The sequence below is a fragment of the Phalangium opilio genome, unplaced genomic scaffold (genome assembly GCF_054372755.1).
Source record: "Phalangium opilio isolate 3A_F unplaced genomic scaffold, DU_Popi_V2 ptg000101l_1, whole genome shotgun sequence".
Lineage (NCBI taxonomy): Eukaryota > Metazoa > Arthropoda > Arachnida > Opiliones > Phalangiidae > Phalangium > Phalangium opilio.
The window spans coordinates 7,366,241-7,389,978 of record NW_028324204.1 but is presented as its reverse complement, the minus strand read 5'-3'; the positions used below and the strand labels follow the sequence as shown (position 1 = coordinate 7,389,978).

At 44.1% G+C, this 23,738-nt stretch overlaps 8 non-coding genes across 8 annotated transcripts; 4 read left to right on the top strand and 4 right to left on the bottom strand.

Moving 5' to 3' along the window:
* Positions 1 to 3,958: 3,958 nt before the first annotated feature.
* Positions 3,959 to 4,031, bottom strand: TRNAH-AUG (transfer RNA histidin (anticodon AUG)). The gene has a single exon. It is a non-coding gene; the product is annotated as a tRNA-His (tRNA).
* A 955-nt stretch (positions 4,032 to 4,986) lies between these two features.
* Positions 4,987 to 5,059, bottom strand: TRNAH-AUG (transfer RNA histidin (anticodon AUG)). The gene has a single exon. It is a non-coding gene; the product is annotated as a tRNA-His (tRNA).
* Positions 5,060 to 6,746: 1,687 nt separating this feature from the next.
* TRNAH-AUG (transfer RNA histidin (anticodon AUG)) lies at positions 6,747 to 6,819 on the bottom strand. Its single transcript has one exon. It is a non-coding gene; the product is annotated as a tRNA-His (tRNA).
* Positions 6,820 to 7,774: 955 nt separating this feature from the next.
* TRNAH-AUG (transfer RNA histidin (anticodon AUG)) lies at positions 7,775 to 7,847 on the bottom strand. Its single transcript has one exon. It is a non-coding gene; the product is annotated as a tRNA-His (tRNA).
* A 5,659-nt stretch (positions 7,848 to 13,506) lies between these two features.
* Positions 13,507 to 13,579, top strand: TRNAK-CUU (transfer RNA lysine (anticodon CUU)). The gene has a single exon. It is a non-coding gene; the product is annotated as a tRNA-Lys (tRNA).
* Positions 13,580 to 15,120: 1,541 nt separating this feature from the next.
* TRNAH-AUG (transfer RNA histidin (anticodon AUG)) lies at positions 15,121 to 15,193 on the top strand. The gene has a single exon. It is a non-coding gene; the product is annotated as a tRNA-His (tRNA).
* Positions 15,194 to 15,948: 755 nt separating this feature from the next.
* On the top strand, positions 15,949 to 16,021 carry TRNAI-GAU (transfer RNA isoleucine (anticodon GAU)). Its single transcript has one exon. It is a non-coding gene; the product is annotated as a tRNA-Ile (tRNA).
* A 2,518-nt stretch (positions 16,022 to 18,539) lies between these two features.
* On the top strand, positions 18,540 to 18,612 carry TRNAI-GAU (transfer RNA isoleucine (anticodon GAU)). The gene has a single exon. It is a non-coding gene; the product is annotated as a tRNA-Ile (tRNA).
* The last annotated feature ends 5,126 nt before the right edge of the window (positions 18,613 to 23,738 follow it).

The window sequence follows — 23,738 nt, the reverse complement described above, 5'->3', positions numbered from 1 at the left end:
CCCGGGAGGGCCCGAACCATAAACCTATTGGTTAACAGCCGAACGCTCTAACCATTGAGCCACGGAAGCCCAAAAATTAAATGTTCGTCAGGTATTGTGGAAAAACTCTGACATTTTACGTTACATCTGAGACGTCACAACACCGCTCCCGGGAGGGCCCGAACCACCAACCTATTGGTTAACAGCCGAACGCGCTAACCAGTGAGCCACAGAAGCTCAGAAATTAAATGGTTGTTAGGTATTGTGGATAAGTTATGACTTTTTACGTTACATCTGAGACCCTACAACACCTCTCCCAGGTGGGCTCGAACCACCAACCTTTCGGTCAACAGCCGAACGCGCTAACCATAGCGCAACGGAAGCCCAAATATTAAATGGTCGTCCGTAATTGAGGTAAAACTTTGACTTTTTACTTCACATCTGAGACCTCACAACACCGCTCCCGGATGGGCTCGAACCACCAACCTTTCGGTTAACAGCCGAACGCGCTAACCATTGCGCCACGGACGCCCAAAAATTAAATGGTCGTCAGGGATTGTGGGAAAACTTTGGCTATTTACGTTACATTTGAGATCCCAAAACACCGCTCCCGGGTGGGCTCGAACCACCAACCTATTGGTTAACAGCCGAACGCGCTAACAATTGAGCCACGGAAGCTCAGAAAATAAATGGTTATCACGTATTATGGAAAAAGTTTGACTGTTCACACTACATCTGAGTCCTCACAACACCGCTCCCGGATGGGCTCGAACCACCAACCTTTCGATTAACAGCCGAACGCGCTAACCATTGAGCCACGGAAGCCCAAAAATTAAATGTTCGTCAGGTATTGTGGAAAAACTCTGACATTTTACGTTACATCTGAGACGTCACATCACCTCTCCCGGATGGGCTCGAACCACCAACCTATTGGTTAACAGCCGAACGCGCTAACCATTGCGCCACTGAAGCCCAAAAATTAAATTTTCGTCAGGTATTGAGGTAAAACTTTGACTTTTTACTTCACATCTGAGACCTCACAACACCGCTCCCGGATGGGCTCGAACCACCAACCTTTCGGTTAACAGCCGAACGCGCTAACCATTCGCCACGGACGCCCAAAAATTAAATGGTCGTCAGGTATTGTGGAAAAACTTTGGCTATTTACGTTACATTTGAGATCCAAAAACACCGCTCCCGGGTGGGCTCGAACCACCAACCTTTCGGTTAACAGCTGAACGCGCTGACCATTGCGCCACTGAAGCCCAAAAATTAAATTTTCGTCAGGTATTGAGGTAAAACTTTGACTTTTTACTTCACATCTGAGACCACACAACACCGCTCCCGGATGGGCTCGAACAACCAACCTTTCGGTTAACAGCCGAACGCGCTAACCATTGCGCCACGGACGCCCAAAACTTAAATGGTCGTCAGGTATTGTGGGAAAATTTGGGTTTTTACGTTACATTAGAGATCCCACAACACCGCTCCCGGGTGGGCTCGAACCACCAACCTTTCGGTTAACAGCCGAACGCGCTAACCATAGCGCAACGGAAGCCCAAATATTAAATGGTCGTCAGGTATTGAGGTAAAACTTTGACTTTTTACTTCACATCTGAGACCTCACAGCACCGCTCCCGGATGGGCTCGAACCACCAACCTTTCGGTTAACAGCCGAACGCGCTAACCATTGCGCCACGGACGCCCAAAAATTAAATGGTCGTCAGGTATTGTGGAAAAACTTTGGCTATTTGCGTTACATTTGAGATCCCAAAACACCGCTCCCGGGTGGGCTCGAACCACCAACCTATTGGTTAACAGCCGAACGCGCTAACAATTGAGCCACGGAAGCTCAGAAAATAAATGGTTATCACGTATTATGGAAAAAGTTTGACTGTTCACGCTACATCTGAGTCCTCACAACACCGCTCCCGGATGGGCTCGAACCACCAACCTTTCGATTAACAGCCGAACGCGCTAACCATTGAGCCACGGAAGCCCAAAAATTAAATGTTCGTCAGGTATTGTGGAAAAACTCTGACATTTTACGTTACATCTGAGACGTCACATCACCTCTCCCGGATGGGCTCGAACCACCAACCTATTGGTTAACAGCCGAACGCGCTAACCATTGCGCCACTGAAGCCCAAAAATTAAATTTTCGTCAGGTATTGAGGTAAAACTTTGACTTTTTACTTCACATCTGAGACCTCACAACACCGCTCCCGGATGGGCTCGAACCACCAACCTTTCGGTTAACAGCCGAACGCGCTAACCATTCGCCACGGACGCCCAAAAATTAAATGGTCGTCAGGTATTGTGGAAAAACTTTGGCTATTTACGTTACATTTGAGATCCAAAAACACCGCTCCCGGGTGGGCTCGAACCACCAACCTTTCGGTTAACAGCTGAACGCGCTGACCATTGCGCCACTGAAGCCCAAAAATTAAATTTTCGTCAGGTATTGAGGTAAAACTTTGACTTTTTACTTCACATCTGAGACCACACAACACCGCTCCCGGATGGGCTCGAACCACCAACCTTTCGGTTAACAGCCGAACGCGCTAACCATTGCGCCACGGACGCCCAAAACTTAAATGGTCGTCAGGTATTGTGGGAAAATTTGGGTTTTTACGTTACATTAGAGATCCCACAACACCGCTCCCGGGTGGGCTCGAACCACCAACCTTTCGGTTAACAGCCGAACGCGCTAACCATAGCGCAACGGAAGCCCAAATATTAAATGGTCGTCAGGTATTGTGGAAAAACTGACATTTTACGTTACATCTGAGACGTCACAACACCGCTCCCGGGAGGGCTCGAACCACCAACCTATTGGTTAACAGCCGAACGCGCTAACCATTGAGCCACGGAAGTTCAGAAATTAGTGTTTGTCCCGTATTGTGAAAAAGTTTTGACTTTTTACGCTACATCTGAGACCCCACAACACCTCTCCTGGGTGGGCTCGAAACACCAACCTTTCGGTTAACTGCTGAACGCGCTAACCATTGCGCCACGGCAGCCCAAATATTAAATGGTCGTCAGGTATTGTGGAAAAACCTCGACTTTTTACGTCACATCTGAGACATCACAACACCGCTCCCGGGTACGCTCGAACCACCAACCTTTCGGTTAACAGCCGAACGCGCTAACCATAGCGCAACGGAAGCCCAAATATTAAATGGTCGTCAGGTATTGAGGTAAAACTTTGACTTTTTACTTCACATCTGAGACCTCACAGCACCGCTCCCGGATGGGCTCGAACCACCAACCTTTCGGTTAACAGCCGAACGCGCTAACCATTGCGCCACGGACGCCCAAAAATTAAATGGTCGTCAGGTATTGTGGAAAAACTTTGGCTATTTACGTTACATTTGAGATCCCAAAACACCGCTCCCGGGTGGGCTCGAACCACCAACCTATTGGTTAACAGCTGAACGCGCTGACCATTGCGCCACTGAAGCCCAAAAATTAAATTTTCGTCAGGTATTGAGGTAAAACTGTGACTTTTTACTTCACATCTGAGACCACACAACACCGCTCCCGGATGGGCTCGAACCACCAACCTTTCGATTAACAGCTGAACGCGCTAACCATTGCGCCACGGAAGCCCAAAAATTAAATGCTCGTCAGGTATTGTGGAAAAACTCTGACATTTTACGTTACATCTGAGACGTCACAACACTTCTCCCGGATGGGCTCGAACCACCAACCTATTGGTTAACAGCAGAACGCGCTAACCAGTGAGCCACAGAAGCTCAGAAATTAAATGGTTGTTAGGTATTGTGGATAAGTTATGACTTTTTACGTTACATCTGAGACCCTACAGCACCTCTCCAAGGTGGGCTCGAACCACCAACCTTTTGAATAACAGTTGAGCGCGCTAACCATTGCGCCACGGAAGCCCAAAAATTAAATGTTCGTCAGGTATTGTGGAAAAACTCTGACTTTTTACGTCACATCTGAGACCTCACAACACCGCTCCCGGATGGGCACGAACCACCAACCTTTCGGTTCATAGCCGAACGCGCTAACCAATGCGCCACGGAAACCCAGAAATTCAATCGTCGTCAGGTATTGTGGAAAAACTTTGGTTTTTACGTTACATTACAGATCCCACAACACCACTCCCGGGTGGGCTCGAACTACTAACCTTTCGATTAACAGCTGGACGCGCTAATTATTGCGCCACGGAAGCCCAAAAATGAAATGTTCGTCAGGTATTGTGGAAAAACTCCGACATTTTACGTAACATCTGAGACGTCACAACACCGCTCCCGGATGGGCTCGAACCACCAACCTTTCGGTTAACAGCCGAACGCGCTAACCATAGCGCAACGGAAGCCCAAAAATTAAATTTTCGTCAGGTATTGAGGTAAAACTTTGACTTTTTACTTCACATCTGAGACCACGCAACACCGCTCCCGGATGGGCTCGAACCACCAACCTTTCGATTAACAGCTGAACGCGCTAACCATTGCGCCACGGAAGCCCAAAAATTAAATGCTCGTCAGGTATTGAGGTAAAACTTTGACTTATTACTTCACATCTGAGACCACACAACACCGCTCCCGGATGGGCTCGAACCACCAACCTTTCGATTAACAGCTGAACGCGCTAACCATTGCGCCACGGAAGCCCAAAAATTAAATGCTCGTCAGGTATTGTGGAAAAACTCTGACATTTTACGTTACATCTGAGACGTCACAACACTTCTCCCGGATGGGCTCGAACCACCAACCTATTGGTTAACAGCCGAACGCGCTAACCAGTGAGCCACAGAAGCTCAGAAATTAAATGGTTGTTAGGTATTGTGGATAAGTTATGACTTTTTACGTTACATCTGAGACCCTACAGCACCTCTCCAAGGTGGGCTCGAACCACCAACCTTTTGAATAACAGTTGAGCGCGCTAACCATTGCGCCACGGAAGCCCAAAAATTAAATGTTCGTCAGGTACTGTGGAAAAACTCTGACTTTTTACGTCACATCTGAGACCTCACAACACCGCTCCCGGATGGGCACGAACCACCAACCTTTCGGTTCATAGCCGAACGCGCTAACCAATGCGCCACGGAAACCCAAAAATTCAATCGTCGTCAGGTATTGTGGAAAAACTTTGGCTATTTACGTTACATTTGAGATCCAAAAACACCGCTCCCGGGTGGGCTCGAACCACCAACCTTTCGGTTAACAGCTGAACGCGCTGACCATTGCGCCACTGAAGCCCAAAAATTAAATTTTCGTCAGGTATTGAGGTAAAACTTTGACTTTTTACTTCACATCTGAGACCACACAACACCGCTCCCGGATGGGCTCGAACCACCAACCTTTCGGTTAACAGCCGAACGCGCTAACCATTGCGCCACGGACGCCCAAAACTTAAATGGTCGTCAGGTATTGTGGGAAAATTTGGGTTTTTACGTTACATTAGAGATCCCACAACACCGCTCCCGGGTGGGCTCGAACCACCAACCTTTCGGTTAACAGCCGAACGCGCTAACCATAGCGCAACGGAAGCCCAAATATTAAATGGTCGTCAGGTATTGTGGAAAAACTGACATTTTACGTTACATCTGAGACGTCACAACACCGCTCCCGGGAGGGCTCGAACCACCAACCTATTGGTTAACAGCCGAACGCGCTAACCATTGAGCCACGGAAGTTCAGAAATTAGTGTTTGTCCCGTATTGTGAAAAAGTTTTGACTTTTTACGCTACATCTGAGACCCCACAACACCTCTCCTGGGTGGGCTCGAAACACCAACCTTTCGGTTAACTGCTGAACGCGCTAACCATTGCGCCACGGCAGCCCAAATATTAAATGGTCGTCAGGTATTGTGGAAAAACCTCGACTTTTTACGTCACATCTGAGACATCACAACACCGCTCCCGGGTACGCTCGAACCACCAACCTTTCGGTTAACAGCCGAACGCGCTAACCATAGCGCAACGGAAGCCCAAATATTAAATGGTCGTCAGGTATTGAGGTAAAACTTTGACTTTTTACTTCACATCTGAGACCTCACAGCACCGCTCCCGGATGGGCTCGAACCACCAACCTTTCGGTTAACAGCCGAACGCGCTAACCATTGCGCCACGGACGCCCAAAAATTAAATGGTCGTCAGGTATTGTGGAAAAACTTTGGCTATTTACGTTACATTTGAGATCCCAAAACACCGCTCCCGGGTGGGCTCGAACCACCAACCTATTGGTTAACAGCTGAACGCGCTGACCATTGCGCCACTGAAGCCCAAAAATTAAATTTTCGTCAGGTATTGAGGTAAAACTGTGACTTTTTACTTCACATCTGAGACCACACAACACCGCTCCCGGATGGGCTCGAACCACCAACCTTTCGATTAACAGCTGAACGCGCTAACCATTGCGCCACGGAAGCCCAAAAATTAAATGCTCGTCAGGTATTGTGGAAAAACTCTGACATTTTACGTTACATCTGAGACGTCACAACACTTCTCCCGGATGGGCTCGAACCACCAACCTATTGGTTAACAGCAGAACGCGCTAACCAGTGAGCCACAGAAGCTCAGAAATTAAATGGTTGTTAGGTATTGTGGATAAGTTATGACTTTTTACGTTACATCTGAGACCCTACAGCACCTCTCCAAGGTGGGCTCGAACCACCAACCTTTTGAATAACAGTTGAGCGCGCTAACCATTGCGCCACGGAAGCCCAAAAATTAAATGTTCGTCAGGTATTGTGGAAAAACTCTGACTTTTTACGTCACATCTGAGACCTCACAACACCGCTCCCGGATGGGCACGAACCACCAACCTTTCGGTTCATAGCCGAACGCGCTAACCAATGCGCCACGGAAACCCAGAAATTCAATCGTCGTCAGGTATTGTGGAAAAACTTTGGTTTTTACGTTACATTACAGATCCCACAACACCACTCCCGGGTGGGCTCGAACTACTAACCTTTCGATTAACAGCTGGACGCGCTAATTATTGCGCCACGGAAGCCCAAAAATGAAATGTTCGTCAGGTATTGTGGAAAAACTCCGACATTTTACGTAACATCTGAGACGTCACAACACCGCTCCCGGATGGGCTCGAACCACCAACCTTTCGGTTAACAGCCGAACGCGCTAACCATAGCGCAACGGAAGCCCAAAAATTAAATTTTCGTCAGGTATTGAGGTAAAACTTTGACTTTTTACTTCACATCTGAGACCACGCAACACCGCTCCCGGATGGGCTCGAACCACCAACCTTTCGATTAACAGCTGAACGCGCTAACCATTGCGCCACGGAAGCCCAAAAATTAAATGCTCGTCAGGTATTGAGGTAAAACTTTGACTTATTACTTCACATCTGAGACCACACAACACCGCTCCCGGATGGGCTCGAACCACCAACCTTTCGATTAACAGCTGAACGCGCTAACCATTGCGCCACGGAAGCCCAAAAATTAAATGCTCGTCAGGTATTGTGGAAAAACTCTGACATTTTACGTTACATCTGAGACGTCACAACACTTCTCCCGGATGGGCTCGAACCACCAACCTATTGGTTAACAGCCGAACGCGCTAACCAGTGAGCCACAGAAGCTCAGAAATTAAATGGTTGTTAGGTATTGTGGATAAGTTATGACTTTTTACGTTACATCTGAGACCCTACAGCACCTCTCCAAGGTGGGCTCGAACCACCAACCTTTTGAATAACAGTTGAGCGCGCTAACCATTGCGCCACGGAAGCCCAAAAATTAAATGTTCGTCAGGTATTGTGGAAAAACTCTGACTTTTTACGTCACATCTGAGACCTCACAACACCGCTCCCGGATGGGCACGAACCACCAACCTTTCGGTTCATAGCCGAACGCGCTAACCAATGCGCCACGGAAACCCAAAAATTCAATCGTCGTCAGGTATTGTGGAAAAACTTTGGTTTTTACGTTACATTACAGATCCCACAACACCACTCCCGGGTGGGCTCGAACCACTAACCTTTCGATTAACAGCTGGACGCGCTAATTATTGCGCCACGGAAGCCCAAAAATGAAATGTTCGTCAGGTATTGTGGAAAAACTCCGACATTTTACGTAACATCTGAGACGTCACAACACCGCTCCCGGATGGGCTCGAACCACAAACCTTTCGGTTAACAGCCGAACGCGCTAACCATAGCGCAACGGAAGCCCAAAAATTAAATTTTCGTCAGGTATTGAGGTAAAACTTTGACTTTTTACTTCACATCTGAGACCACACAACACCGCTCCCGGATGGGCTCGAACCACCAACCTTTCGATTAACAGCTGAACGCGCTAACCATTGCGCCACGGAAGCCCAAAAATTAAATGCTCGTCAGGTATTGAGGTAAAACTTTGACTTTTTACTTCACATCTGAGACCACACAACACCGCTCCCGGATGGGCTCGAACCACCAACCTTTCGATTAACAGCTGAACGCGCTAACCATTGCGCCACGGAAGCCCAAAAATTAAATGCTCGTCAGGTATTGTGGAAAAACTCCGACATTTTACGTAACATCTGAGACGTCACAACACCGCTCCCGGATGGGCTCGAACCACCAACCTTTCGGTTAACAGCCGAACGCGCTAACCATAGCGCAACGGAAGCCCAAAAATTAAATTTTCGTCAGGTATTGAGGTAAAACTTTGACTTTTTACTTCACATCTGAGACCACACAACACCGCTCCCGGATGGGCTCGAACCACCAACCTTTCGATTAACAGCTGAACGCGCTAACCATTGCGCCACGGAAGCCCAAAAATTAAATGCTCGTCAGGTATTGAGGTAAAACTTTGACTTTTTACTTCACATCTGAGACCACACAACACCGCTCCCGGATGGGCTCGAACCACCAACCTTTCGATTAACAGCTGAACGCGCTAACCATTGCGCCACGGAAGCCCAAAAATTAAATGCTCGTCAGGTATTGTGGAAAAACTCTGACATTTTACGTTACATCTGAGACGTCACAACACCGCCCCCGGGAGGACTCGAACCACCAACCTATTGGTTAACAGCCGAACGCTCTAACCATTGAGCCACGGAAGCCCAAAAATTAAATGCTCGTCAGGTATTGTGGAAAAACTCTGACATTTTACGTTACATCTGAGACGTCACAACACTTCTCCCGGATGGGCTCGAACCACCAACCTATTGGTTAACAGCCGAACGCGCTAACCAGTGAGCCACAGAAGCTCAGAAATTAAATGGTTGTTAGGTATTGTGGATAAGTTATGACTTTTTACGTTACATCTGAGACCCTACAATACCTCTTCCGGTTGGGCTCGAACCACCAACCTTTCGGTTAACAGCCGAACGCGCTAACCATTGCGCCAAGGAAGCCCAAAAATTAAATGGTAGTCAGGTATTGTGGAAAAACTTTGGCTTTCTACGTTACATTTGAGATACCACAACACCGCTCCCGGGTGGGCTCGAACCACCAACCTTTCGATTAATAGCTGGACGCGCTAATTATTGCTCCACGGAAGCCCAAAAATTAAATGTTCGTCAGGTATTGTGGAAAAACTCTGACATTTTACGTAACATTTGAGACGTCACAACACGGCTCCCGGATGGGCTCGAACCACCAACCTTTCGGTTAACAGCCGAACGTGCTAACCATTGCGCCACGGACGCCCAAAAATTAAATGGTCGTCAGGTATTGTGGAAGAACTTTGGCTTTTTACGTTACATTAGAGATCCAACAACAACGCTCCCGGGTGGGCTCGAACCACCAACCTTTCGGTTAACAGCCGAAAGCGCTAACCATTGCGCAACGGAAGCCCAAATATTAAAAGGTCGTCAGTTATTGTGGAAAATCCTTGACTTTTTACGTCACATTTGCGACCTCACAACACCGGTCCCGGGAGGGCTCAAACCACCAGTCTTTTGAATAACAGCTGAACGCGCTAACCATTGCGCCACGGAAGCCCAAAATTTGTGTTGTGACGTCTCAGATGTAACGTAAAATGTCAGAGTTTTTCCACAATACCTGACGAACATTTAATTTTTGGGCTTCCGTGGCTCAATGGTTAGAGCGTTCGGCTGTTAACCAATAGGTTGGTGGTTCGGGCCCTCCCGGGAGCGGTGTTGTGACGTCTCAGATGTAACGTAAAATGTCAGAGTTTTTCCACAATACCTGACGAACATTTAATTTTTGGGCTTCCGTGGCTCAATGGTTAGCGCGTTCGGCTGTTAATCGAAAGGTTGGTGGTTCGAGGCCATCCGGGAGCGGTGTTGTGAGGTCTCAGATGTAGCGTGAAAAGTCAAACTTTTTCCATAATACGTGATAACCAATTATTTTCTGAGCTTCCGTGGCTCAATTGTTAGCGCGTTCGGCTGTTAACCGAAAGGTTGGTGGTTCGAGCCCATCCGGGAGCGGTGTTTTGTGGTCTCAGATGTGAAGTAAAAAGTCAAAGTTTTACCTCAATACCTGACGAAAATTTAATTTTTGGGCTTCAGTGGCGCAATGGTCAGCGCGTTCAGCTGTTAACCGAAAGGTTGGTGGTTCGAGCCCACCCGGGAGCGGTGTTTTTGGATCTCAAATGTAACGTAAATAGCCAAAGTTTTTCCACAATACCTGACGACCATTTAATTTTTGGGCGTCCGTGGCGAATGGTTAGCGCGTTCGGCTGTTAACCGAAAGGTTGGTGGTTCGAGCCCATCCGGGAGCGGTGTTGTGAGGTCTCAGATGTGCAGTAAAAAGTCAAAGTTTTTCCTCAATACCTGACGAAAATTTAATTTTTGGGCTTCAGTGGCGCAATGGTTAGCGCGTTCGGCTGTTAACCAATAGGTTGGTGGTTCGAGCCCATCCGGGAGAGGTGTTGTGACGTCTCAGATGTAACGTAAAATGTCAGAGTTTTTCCACAATACCTGACGAACATTTAATTTTTGGGCTTCCGTGGCTAAATGGTTAGCGCGTTCGGCTGTTAATCGAAAGGTCGGTGGTTCGAGCCCATCCGGGAGCGGTGTTGTGAGGTCTCAGATGTAGCGTGAAAAGTCAAACTTTTTCCATAATACGTGATAACCATTTATTTTCTGAGCTTCCGTGGCTCAATTGTTAGCGCGTTCGGCTGTTAACCAATAGGTTGGTGGTTCGAGCCCATCCTGGAGCGGTGTTGTGAGGTCTCAGGTGTGAAGTAAAAAGTCAAAGTTTTACCTCAATACCGGACGACCATTTAATATTTGGGCTTCCGTTGCGCTATGGTTAGCGCGTTCGGCTGTTGACCGAAAGGTTGGTGGTTCGAGCCCACCTGGGAGAGGTGTTGTAGGGTCTCAGATGTAACTTAAAAAGTCATAACTTATCCACAATACCTAACAACCATTTAATTTCTGAGCTTCTGTGGCTCACTGGTTAGCGCGTTCGGCTGTTAACCAATAGGTTGGTGGTTCGAGCCCATCCGGGAGAAGTGTTGTGACGTCTCAGATGTAACGTAAAATGTCAGTTTTTCCACAATACCTGACGAACATTTAATTTTTGGGCTTCCGTGGCTCAATGGTTAGAGCGTTCGGCTGTTAACCAATAGGTTGGCTGTTCGGGCCCTCCCGGGAGCGGTGTTGTGACGTCTCAGATGTAACGTAAAATGTCAGAGTTTTTCCACAATACCTGACGAACATTTAATTTTTGAGCTTCCGTGGCTCAATGGTTAGCGCGTTCGGCTGTTAATCGAAAGGTTGGTGGTTCGAGGCCATCCGGGAGCGGTGTTGTGAGGTCTCAGATGTAGCGTGAAAAGTCAAACTTTTTCCATAATACGTGATAACCATTTATTTTCTGAGCTTCCATGGCTCAATTGTTAGCGCGTTCGGCTGTTAACCAATAGGTTGGTGGTTCGAGCCAACCCGGGAGCGGTGTTTTGGGATCTCAAATGTAACGTAAAAAGTCAAAGTTTTACCTCAATACCTGACGACCATTTAATTTTTGGGCGTCCGTGGCGCAATAGTTAGCGCGTTCGGCTGTTAACCGAAAGGTTGGTGGTTCGAGCCCACCCGGGAGCGGTGTTGTGGGATCTCTAATGTAACGTAAAAACCCAAATTTTCCCACAATACCAGACGACCATTTAATTTTTGGGCATCCGTGGCTCAATGGTTAGCGCGTTCGGCTGTTAAGCAATAGGTTGGTGGTTCGAGCCCACCCGGGAGCGGTGTTTTGGGATCTCAAATGTAACGTAAATAGCCAAAGTTTTTCCACAACACCTGACGACCATTTAATTTTTGGGCTTCCGTGGCGCAATGGTTAGCGCGTTCGGCTGTTAACCAATAGGTTGGTGGTTCGAGCCCATCCGGGAGAAGTGTTGTGACGTCTCAGATGTAACGTAAAATGTCAGAGTTTTTCCACAATACCTGACGAACATTTAATTTTTGTCTTCCGTGGCTCAATGGTTAGCGCGTTCAGCTGTTAAGCAATAGGTTGGTGGTTCGAGCCCATCCGGGAGAAGTGTTGTGACGTCTCAGATGTAACGTAAAATGTCAGAGTTTTTCCACAATACCTGACGAACATTTAATTTTTGGGCTTCCGTGGCTCAATGGTTAGAGCGTTCGGCTGTTAACCAATAGGTTGGTGGTTCGAGCCCTCCCGGGAGCGGTGTTGTGACGTCTCAGATGTAACGTAAAATGTCAGAGTTTTTCCACAATACTTGACGAGCATTTAATTTTTGGGCTTCAGTGGCGCAATAGTTAGCGCGTTCAGCTGTTAATCGAAAGGTTGGTGGTTCGAGCCCATCCGGGAGCGGTGTTGTGAGGTCTCAGATGTGAAGTAAAAAGTCATAGTTTTACCTCAATACCTGACGAAAATTTAATTTTTGGGCTTCAGTGGCGCAATGGTTAGCGCCATCGGCTGTTAACCAATAGGTTGGTGGTTCGAGCTCATCCGGGAGAGGTGTTGTGACGTCTCAGATGTAACGTAAAATGTCAGAGTTTTTCACAATACCTGACGACCATTTAATTTTTGGGCGTCCGTGGCGAATGGTTAGCGCGTTCGGCTGTTAATCGAAAGGTTGGTGGTTCGAGGCCATCCGGGAGCGGTGTTGTGAGGTCTCAGATGTAGCGTGAAAAGTCAAACTTTTTCCATAATACGTGATAACCATTTATTTTCTGAGCTTCCGTGGCTCAATTGTTAGCGCGTTCGGCTGTTAACCAATAGGTTGGTGGTTCGAGCCAACCCGGGAGCGGTGTTTTGGGATCTCAAATGTAACGTAAAAACCCAAAGTTTTTCCACAATACCTGACGACCATTTAATTTTTGTTCGTCCGTGGCGCAATGGTTAGCGCGTTCGGCTGTTAACGAAAGGGTGGTGGTTCGAGCCCATCCGGGAGCGGTGCTGTGAGGTCTCAGATGTGAAGTAAAAAGTCAAAGTTTTACCTCAATACCTGACGACCATTTAATATTTGGGCTTCCGTTGCGATATGGTTAGCGCGTTCGGCTGTTAACCGAAAGGTTGGTGGTTCGAGCCCATCCAGGAGCGGTGTTGTGGGATCTCTAATGTAACGTAAAAACCCAAATTTTCCCACAATACCTGACGACCATTTAATTTTTGGGCGTCCGTGGCGCAATAGTTAGCGCGTTCGGCTCTTAACCGAAAGGTTGGTGGTTCGAGCCCACCCGGGAGCGGTGTTGTGGGATCTCTAATGTAACGTAAAAACCCAAATTTTCCCACAATACCTGACGACCATTTAATTTTTGGGCGTCCGTGGCTCAATGGTTAGCGCGTTCGGCTGTTAAGCAATAGGTTGGTGGTTCGAGCCCACCCGGGAGCGGTGTTTTGGGATCTCAAATGTAACGTAAATAGCCAAAGTTTTTCCACAACACCTGACGACCATTTAATTTTTGGGCTTCCGTGGCGCAATGGTTAGCGCGTTCGGCTGTTAACCAATAGGTTGGTGGTTCGAGCCCATCCGGGAGAAGTGTTGTGACGTCTCAGATGTAACGTAAAATGTCAGAGTTTTTCCACAATACCTGACGAACATTTAATTTTTGGGCTTCCGTGGCTCAATGGTTAGCGCGTTCAGCTGTTAAGCAATAGGTTGGTGGTTCGAGCCCATCCGGGAGAAGTGTTGTGACGTCTCAGATGTAACGTAAAATGTCAGAGTTTTTCCACAATACCTGACGAACATTTAATTTTTGGGCTTCCGTGGCTCAATGGTTAGAGCGTTCGGCTGTTAACCAATAGGTTGGTGGTTCGAGCCCTCCCGGGAGCGGTGTTGTGACGTCTCAGATGTAACGTAAAATGTCAGAGTTTTTCCACAATACTTGACGAGCATTTAATTTTTGGGCTTCAGTGGCGCAATGGTTAGCGCGTTCAGCTGTTAATCGAAAGGTTGGTGGTTCGAACCCATCCGGGAGCGGTGTTGTGAGGTCTCAGATGTGAAGTAAAAAGTCAAAGTTTTACCTCAATACCTGACGAAAATTTAATTTTTGGGCTTCAGTGGCGCAATGGTTAGCGCCATCGGCTGTGAACCAATAGGTTGGTGGTTCGAGCTCATCCGGGAGAGGTGTTGTGACGTCTCAGATGTAACGTAAAATGTCAGAGTTTTTCCACAATACCTGACGACCATTTAATTTTTGGGCGTCCGTGGCGAATGGTTAGCGCGTTCGGCTGTTAATCGAAAGGTTGGTGGTTCGAGCCCATCCGGGAGCGGTGTTGTGAGGTCTCAGATGTAGCGTGAAAAGTCAAACTTTTTCCATAATACGTGATAACCATTTATTTTCTGAGCTTCCGTGGCTCAATTGTTAGCGCGTTCGGCTTTTAACCAATAGGTTGGTGGTTCGAGCCCACCCGGGAGCGGTGTTTTGGGATCTCAAATGTAACGTAAATAGCCTAAGTTTTACCTCAATACCTGACGAACATTTCATTTTTGGGCGTCCGTGGCGCAATGGTTAGCGCGTTCGGCTGTTAACCGAGAGGTTGGTGGTTCGAGCCCATCCGGGAGCGGTGTTGTGACGTCTCAGATGTTACGTAAAATGTCGGAGTTTTTCCACAATACCTGACGAACATTTCATTTTTGGGCTTCCGTGGCGCAATAATTAGCGCGTCCAGCTGTTAATCGAAAGGTTAGTGGTTCGAGCCCACCCGGGAGTGGTGTTGTGGGATCTGTAATGTAACGTAAAAACCAAAGTTTTTCCACAATACCTGACGACGATTGAATTTTTGGGTTTCCGTGGCGCATTGGTTAGCGCGTTCGGCTATGAACCGAAAGGTTGGTGGTTCGTGCCCATCCGGGAGCGGTGTTGTGAGGTCTCAGATGTGACGTAAAAAGTCAGAGTTTTTCCACAATACCTGACGAACATTTAATTTTTGGGCTTCCGTGGCGCAATGGTTAGCGCGCTCAACTGTTATTCAAAAGGTTGGTGGTTCGAGCGTACCCGGGAGCGGTGTTGTGATGTCTGAGATGTGACGTAAAAAGTCGAGGTTTTTCCACAAAACCTGACGACCATTTAATATTTGGGCTTCCGTGGCGCAATGGTTAGCGCGTTCAGCAGTTAACCGAAAGGTTGGTGTTTCGAGCCCAACCAGGAGAGGTGTTGTGGCGTCTCAGATGTAGCGTAAAAAGTCAAAACTTTTTCACAATACGGGACAAACATTTAATTTCTGAACTTCCGTGGCTCAATGGTTAGCGCGTTCGGCTTTTAACCAATAGGTTGGTGGTTCGAGCCCATCTGGGAGCGGTGTTGTGAGGTCTCAGATGTAACGTAAAAAGTCAAACGTTTTCCACAATAACTGACGAACCGAAAGTTTGGTGGTTCGAGCCCACCCGGGAGCGTTTTGTGGTGTCTCAGATGTAACGTGAAAAGTCAGAGTTTTTCCACAATACCTGACGAACATTTAATTTTTGGGCTTCCGTGGCACAATGGTTAGTGCGCTCAGCTGTTATTCAAAAGGTTGGTGGTTCGAGCCCCTCCGGGAGCGTTTTGTGGGGTCTCAGATATAATGTAAAAAGTCAGAGTTTCTCCACAATACCTGACAACCAATTAATTACTGAGCTTCCGTGGCTCAATGGTTAGCGCGTTCGGCTGATAACCAATAGGTTGGTGGTTCGAGCCCATCCGGGAGCGGTGTTGTGAGGTCTCAGATGTAACGTAAAATGTCATAGTTTTTCCACAGCACCTGACGACCATTTAAATTTTGGGCTTCCGTGGCGCAATGGTTAGCGCGTTCAGCTGTTATTCAAAAGACTGGTGGTTTGAGCCCTCCCGGGACCGGTGTTGTGAGGTCGCAAATGTGACGTAAAAAGTCAAGGATTTTCCACAATAACTGACGACCTTTTAATATTTGGGCTTCCGTTGCGCAATGGTTAGCGCGTTCGGCTGTTAACCGAAAGGTTGGTGGTTCGAGCCCACCCGGGAGCGTTGTTGTTGGATCTCTAATGTAACGTAAAAAGCCAAAGTTCTTCCACAATACCTGACGACCATTTAATTTTTGGGCGTCCGTGGCGCAATGGTTAGCGCGTTCGGCTGTTAACCGAAAGGTTGGTGGTTCGAGCCCATCCGGGAGCCGTGTTGTGACGTCGCAAATGTTACGTAAAATGTCAGAGTTTTTCCACAATACCTGACGAACATTTAATTTTTGGGCTTCCGTGGAGCAATAATTAGCGCGTCCAGCTATTAATCGAAAGGTTGGTGGTTCGAGCCCACCCGGGAGCGGTGTTGTGGGATCTCAAATGTAACGTAGAAAGCCAAAGTTTTTCCACAATACCTGACTACCATTTAATTTTTGGGCTTCCTTGGCGCAATGGTTAGCGCGTTCGGCTGTTGACCGAAAGGTTAGTGGTTCGAGCCCACCTTGGAGAGGTGCTGTAGGGTCTCAGATGTAACGTAAAAAGTCATAACTTATCCACAATACCTAACAACCATTTAATTTCTGAGCTTCTGTGGCTCACTGGTTAGCGCGTTCGGCTGTTAACCAATAGGTTGGTGGTTCGAGCCCATCCGGGAGAAGTGTTGTGACGTCTCAGATGTAACGTAAAATGTCAGAGTTTTTCCACAATACCTGACGAGCATTTAATTTTTGGGCTTCCGTGGCTCAATGGTTAGAGCGTTCGGCTGTTAACCAATAGGTTGGTGGTTCGAGTCCTCCCGGGGGCGGTGTTGTGACGTCTCAGATGTAACGTAAAATGTCAGAGTTTTTCCACAATACCTGACGAGCATTTAATTTTTGGGCTTCCGTGGCGCAATGGTTAGCGCGTTCAGCTGTTAATCGAAAGGTTGGTGGTTCGAGCCCATCCGGGAGCGGTGTTGTGTGGTCTCAGATGTGAAGTAAAAAGTCAAAGTTTTACCTCAATACCTGACGAAAATTTAATTTTTGGGCTTCCGTTGCGCTATGGTTAGCGCGTTCGGCTGTTAACCGAAAGGTTGGTGGTTCGAGCCCATCCGGGAGAAGTGTTGTGACGTCTCAGATGTAACGTAAAATGTCAGAGTTTTTCCACAATACCTGACGAGCATTTAATTTTTGGGCTTCCGTGGCGCAATGGTTAGCGCGTTCAGCTGTTAATCGAAAGGTTGGTGGTTCGAGCCCATCCGGGAGCGGTGTTGTGTGGTCTCAGATGTGAAGTAAAAAGTCAAAGTTTTACCTCAATACCTGACGAAAATTTAATTTTTGGGCTTCAGTGGCGCAATGGTCAGCGCGTTCAGCTGTTAACCAATAGGTTGGTGGTTCGAGCCCACCCGGGAGCGGTGTTTTGGGATCTCAAATGTAACGTAAATAGCCAAAGTTTTTCCACAATACCTGACGACCATTTAATTTTTGGGCGTCCGTGGCGCAATGGTTAGCGCGTTCGGCTGTTAACCGAAAGGTTGGTGGTTCGAGCCCATCCGGGAGCGGTGCTGTGAGGTCTCAGATGTGAAGTAAAAAGTCAAAGTTTTACCTCAATACCTGACGACCATTTAATATTTGGGCTTCCGTTGCGCTATGGTTAGCGCGTTCGGCTGTTAACCGAAAGGTTGGTGGTTCGAGCGTACCCGGGAGCGGTGTTGTGATGTCTCAGATGTGACGGAAAAAGTCGAGGTTTTTCCACAATACCTGACGACCATTTAATATTTGGGCTGCCGTGGCGCAATGGTTAGCGCGTTCAGCAGTTAACCGAAAGGTTGGTGTTTCGAGCCCACCCAGGAGAGGTGTTGTGGGGTCTCAGATGTAGCGTAAAAAGTCAAAACTTTTTCACAATACGGGACAAACATTAATTTCTGAACTTCCGTGGCTCAATGGATAGCGCGTTCGGCTGTTAACCAATAGGTTGGTGGTTCGAGCCCATCTGGGAGCGGTGTTGTGAGGTCTCAGATGTAACGTAAAAAGTCAAACGTTTTCCACAATAACTGACGAACCGAAAGTTTGGTGGTTCGAGCCCATCCGGGAGCGTTTTGTGGTGTCTCAGATGTAACGTGAAAAGTCAGAGTTTTTCCACAATACCTGACGAACATTTAATTTTTGGGCTTCCGTGGCGCAATGGTTAGTGCGCTCAGCTGTTATTCAAAAGGTTGGTGGTTCGAGCCCCTCCGGGAGCGTTTTGTGGGGTCTCAGATATAACGTAAAAAGTCAGAGTTTCTCCACAATACCTGACAACCAATTAATTACTGAGCTTCCGTGGCTCAATGGTTAGCGCGTTCGGCTGATAACCAATAGGTTGGTGGTTCGAGCCCATCCGGGAGCGGTGTTGTGAGGTCTCAGATGTAACGTAAAATGTCAGTTTTTCCACAGCACCTGACGACCATTTAAATTTTGGGCTTCCGTGGCGCAATGGTTAGCGCGTTCAGCTGTTATTCAAAAGACTGGTGGTTTGAGCCCTCCCGGGAGCGGTGTTGTGAGGTCGCAAATGTAACGTAGAAAGCCAAAGTTTTTCCACAATACCTGACTACCATTTAATTTTTGGGCTTCCTTGGCGCAATGGTTAGCGCGTTCGGCTGTTGACCGAAAGGTTGGTGATTCGAGCCCACCTGGGAGAGGTGCTGTAGGGTCTCAGATGTAACGTAAAAAGTCATAACTTATCCACAATACCTAACAACCATTTAATTTCTGAGCTTCTGTGGCTCACTGGTTAGCGCGTTCGGCTGTTAACCAATAGGTTGGTGGTTCGAGCCCATCCGGGAGAAGTGTTGTGACGTCTCAGATGTAACGTAAAATGTCAGAGTTTTTCCACAATACCTGACGAGCATTTAATTTTTGGGCTTCCGTGGCTCAATGGTTAGAGCGTTCGGCTGTTAACCAATAGGTTGGTGGTTCGAGCCCTCCCGGGAGCGGTGTTGTGACGTCTCAGATGTAACGTAAAATGTCAGAGTTTTTCCACAATACCTGACGAGCATTTAATTTTTGGGCTTCCGTGGCGCAATGGTTAGCGCGTTCGGCTGTTAATCGAAAGGTTGGTGGTTCGAGGCCATCCGGGAGCGGTGTTTTGAGGTCTCAGATGTAACGTAAAAACCCAAAGGTTTTCCACAATACCTGACGACCATTTAATTTTTGGGCGTCCGTGGCGCAATGGTTAGCGCGTTCGGCTGTTAACGAAAGGGTGGTGGTTCGAGCCCATCCGGGAGCGGTGCTGTGAGGTCTCAGATGTGAAGTAAAAAGTCAAAGTTTTACCTCAATACCTGACGACCATTTAATATTTGGGCTTCCGTTGCGCTATGGTTAGCGCGTTCGGCTGTTAACCAATAGGTTGGTGGTTCGAGCCCTCCCGGGCTCATTTTCAAAATCGACGTAACTCGGCCTAAGAAAAACATTTTGAGTATTTGTTCACTATTTACAAATATATTCACTGAAACCATTATTTTTATACTTTTTGCTATAATTCAAGCAAATGTAACGATATTCATTCAAAAAACTGTTAAAATTCAATTTTTCAATAAGAAATCGTTGTCACGGATTTTGTATCTTGAAGAAGAAAAACATGCGATTTTTTCGGAACTTTTTTGAATGCATTTTTTTCTGGAGAAATGTTTGACCGAATTCAGCTTAATTCCCTATAAAACACTCATTGAAAGTGATTTCATCTCGATAGAACAATAATTAAAAATTTACCTCGATTTTTAATAACATTTTCAAAATCGACGTTTCACGGCCAAAGAAGCACACTTTGAGTATTTCTTCACTATTTTCAAATATGTTCACTGAAACCATTATTTTTATACTTTTTGCTTTAATTCAAGCAATGTAACGATATTCATTCAAAAAACTGTTAAAATTCAATTTTCAGTAAGAAATCGTATTCACGGATTTTGTGTCTTGAAGAAGAAAAACCTGCGATTTTTTCGGTACTTTTTTGAATGAATTTTTTTCTGGAGAAATGTTTGACCGAATTCAGCTTAATTCCCTATAAAACACTCTTTGAAAGTGATTTCATCTCGATTGAACAATAATTAAAAATTTACCTCGATTTTTAATAACATTTTCAAAATCGACGTTTCACGGCCAAAGAAGCATACTTTGAGTATTTCTTCATTATTTTCAAATATGTTCACTGAAACCATTATTTTTATACTTTTTGCTTTAATTCAAGCAATGTAACGATATTCATTCAAAAAACTGTTAAAATTCAATTTTCAGTAAGAAATCGTATTCACGGATTTTGTGTCTTGAAGAAGAAAAACCTGCGATTTTTTCGGTACTTTTTTGAATGAATTTTTTTCTGGAGAAATTTTTGACCGAATTCAGCTTAATTCCCTATAAAACACTCATTAAAAGTGATTTCATCTCGATTGAACAATAAATTAAAATGTACCTCGATTTTTAATAACATTTTCAAAATCGACGTAACTCGGCCTAAGAAAAACATTTTGAGTATTTGTTCACTATTTTCAAATATAACCACTGAAACCATTATTTTTGTAATTTTTGCATTAATTCAAGCAAATGTAACGATATTCATTCAACAAACTGTTAAAATTCAATTTTAAATAAGAAATCGTTGTCACGGATTTTGTATCTTGAAAAAAAACATGCGATTTTTTCGGTACACTTTTAAATGCATTTTTTTCTGGAGAAATGTTTGACCGAATTCAGCTTAATTCCCTATAAAACACTCATTAAAAGTGATTTCATCTCGATTGAACAATAATTAAAAATGTACCTCGATTTTTAATAACATTTTAAAAATCGACGTTTCACCGCCAACGAAGCATATTTTGAGTATTTCTTCACTATTTAAAAATATATTCACTGAAACCATTATTTTTATACTTTTTGCTTTAATTCAAGCAAATGTAACGATATTCATTCAACAAACTGTTAAAATTCAATTTTAAATAAGAAATCGTTGTCACGGATTTTGTATCTTGAAGAAAAAAAACATGCGATTTTTTCGGTACACTTTTGAATGCATTTTTTTCTGGAGAAATTTTTGACCGAATTCAGCTTAGTTCCCTATAAAACACTCATTAAAAGTGATTTCATCTCGATTGAACAATAAATAAAAATGTACCTCGATTTTTAATAACATTTTCAAAATCGACGTAACTTGGCCTAAGAAAAACATTTTGAGTATTTGTTCACTATTTTCAAATATAACCACTGAAACCATTATTTTTGTAATTTTTGCGTTAATTCAAGCAAATGTAACGATATTCATTCAACAAACTGTTAAAATTCAATTTTAAATAAGAAATCGTTGTCACGGATTTTGTATCTTGAAAAAAAAAACATGCGATTTTTTCGGTACACTTTTAAATGCATTTTTTTCTGGAGAAATGTTTGACCGAATTCAGCTTAATTCCCTATAAAACACTCATTAAAAGTGATTTCATCTCGATTGAACAATAATTAAAAATGTACCTCGATTTTTAATAACATTTTAAAAATCGACGTTTCACCGCCAACGAAGCATATTTTGAGTATTTCTTCACTATTTAAAAATATATTCACTGAAACCATTATTTTTATACTTTTTGCTTTAATTCAAGCAAATGTAACGATATTCAATCAAAAAACTGTTAAAATTAAATTTTTCAATAAGAAATCGTTGTCACGGATTTTGTATCTTGAAGAAGAAAAACATGCGATTTTTTCGGTACTTTTTTGAATGCATTTTTTTCTGGAGAAATTTTTGACCGAATTCAGCTTAATTCCCTATAAATCTCTCATTAAAAGTGATTTCATCTCGATTGAACAATAAATAAAAATGTACCTCGATTTTTAATAACATTTTCAAAATCGACGTAACTCGGCCTAAGAAAAACATTTTGAGTATTTGTTCACTATTTTCAAATATAACCACTGAAACCATTATTTTTATACTTTTTGCTTTAATTCAAGCAAATGTAACGATATTCATTCAACAAACTGTTAAAATTCAATTTTAAATAAGAAATCGTTGTCACGGATTTTGTATCTTGAAGAAAAAAACATGCGATTTTTTCGGTACACTTTTGAATGCATTTTTTTCTGGAGAAATTTTTGACCGAATTCAGCTTAATTCCCTATAAAACACTCATTAAAAGTGATTTCATCTCGATTGAACAATAAATAAAAATGTACCTCGATTTTTAATAACATTTTCAAAATCGACGTAACTCGGCCTAAGAAAAACATTTTGAGTATTTATTCACTATTTTCAAATATAACCACTGAAACCATTATTTTTGTAATTTTTGCGTTAATTCAAGCAAATGTAACGATATTCATTCAACAAACTGTTAAAATTCAATTTTAAATAAGAAATCGTTGTCACGGATTTTGTATCTTGAAAAAAAACATGCGATTTTTTCGGTACACTTATAAATGCATTTTTTTCTGGTGAAATGTTTGACCGAATTCAGCTTAATTCCCTATAAAACACTCATTAAAAGTGATTTCATCTCGATTGAACAATTATTAAAAATGTACCTCGATTCTTAATAACATTTTAAAAATCGACGTTTCACCGCCAACGAAGCATATTTTGAGTATTTCTTCACTATTTACAAATATATTCACTGAAACCATTATTTTTATACTTTTTGCTTTAATTCAAGCAAATGTAACGATATTCATTCAAAAAACTGTTAAAATTCAATTTTTCAATAAGAAATCGTTGTCACGGATTTTGTATCTTGAAGAAGAAAAACATGCGATTTTTTCGGTACACTTTTGAATGCATTTTTTTCTTGAGAAATTTTTGACCGAATTCAGCTTAATTCCCTATAAAACACTCATTGAAAGTGATTTCATCTCGATTTAACAATAATTAAAAATTTACCTCGATTTTTAATAACATTTTCAAAATCGACGTTTCACGGCCAAAGAAGCATACTTTGAGTATTTCTTCACTATTTTCAAATATGTTCACTGAAACCATTATTTTTATACTTTTTGCTTTAATTCAAGCAAATGTAACGATATTCAATCAAAAAACTGTTAAAATTAAATTTTTCAATAAGAAATCGTTGTCACGGATTTTGTATCTTGAAAAAAAAACATGCGATTTTTTCGGTACACTTTTAAATGCATTTTTTTCTGGAGAAATGTTTGACCGAATTCAGCTTAATTCCCTATAAAACACTCATTAAAAGTGATTTCATCTCGATTGAACAATAATTAAAAATGTACCTCGATTTTTAATAACATTTTAAAAATCGACGTTTCGCCGCCAACGAAGCATATTTTGAGTATTTCTTCACTATTTACAAATATATTCACTGAAACCATTATTTTTATACTTTTTGCTTTAATTCAAGCAAATGTAACGATATTCAATCAAAAAACTGTTAAAATTAAATTTTTCAATAAGAAATAGTTGTCACGGATTTTGTATCTTGAAGAAGAAAAACATGCGATTTTTTCGGTACTTTTTTGAATGCATTTTTTTCTGGA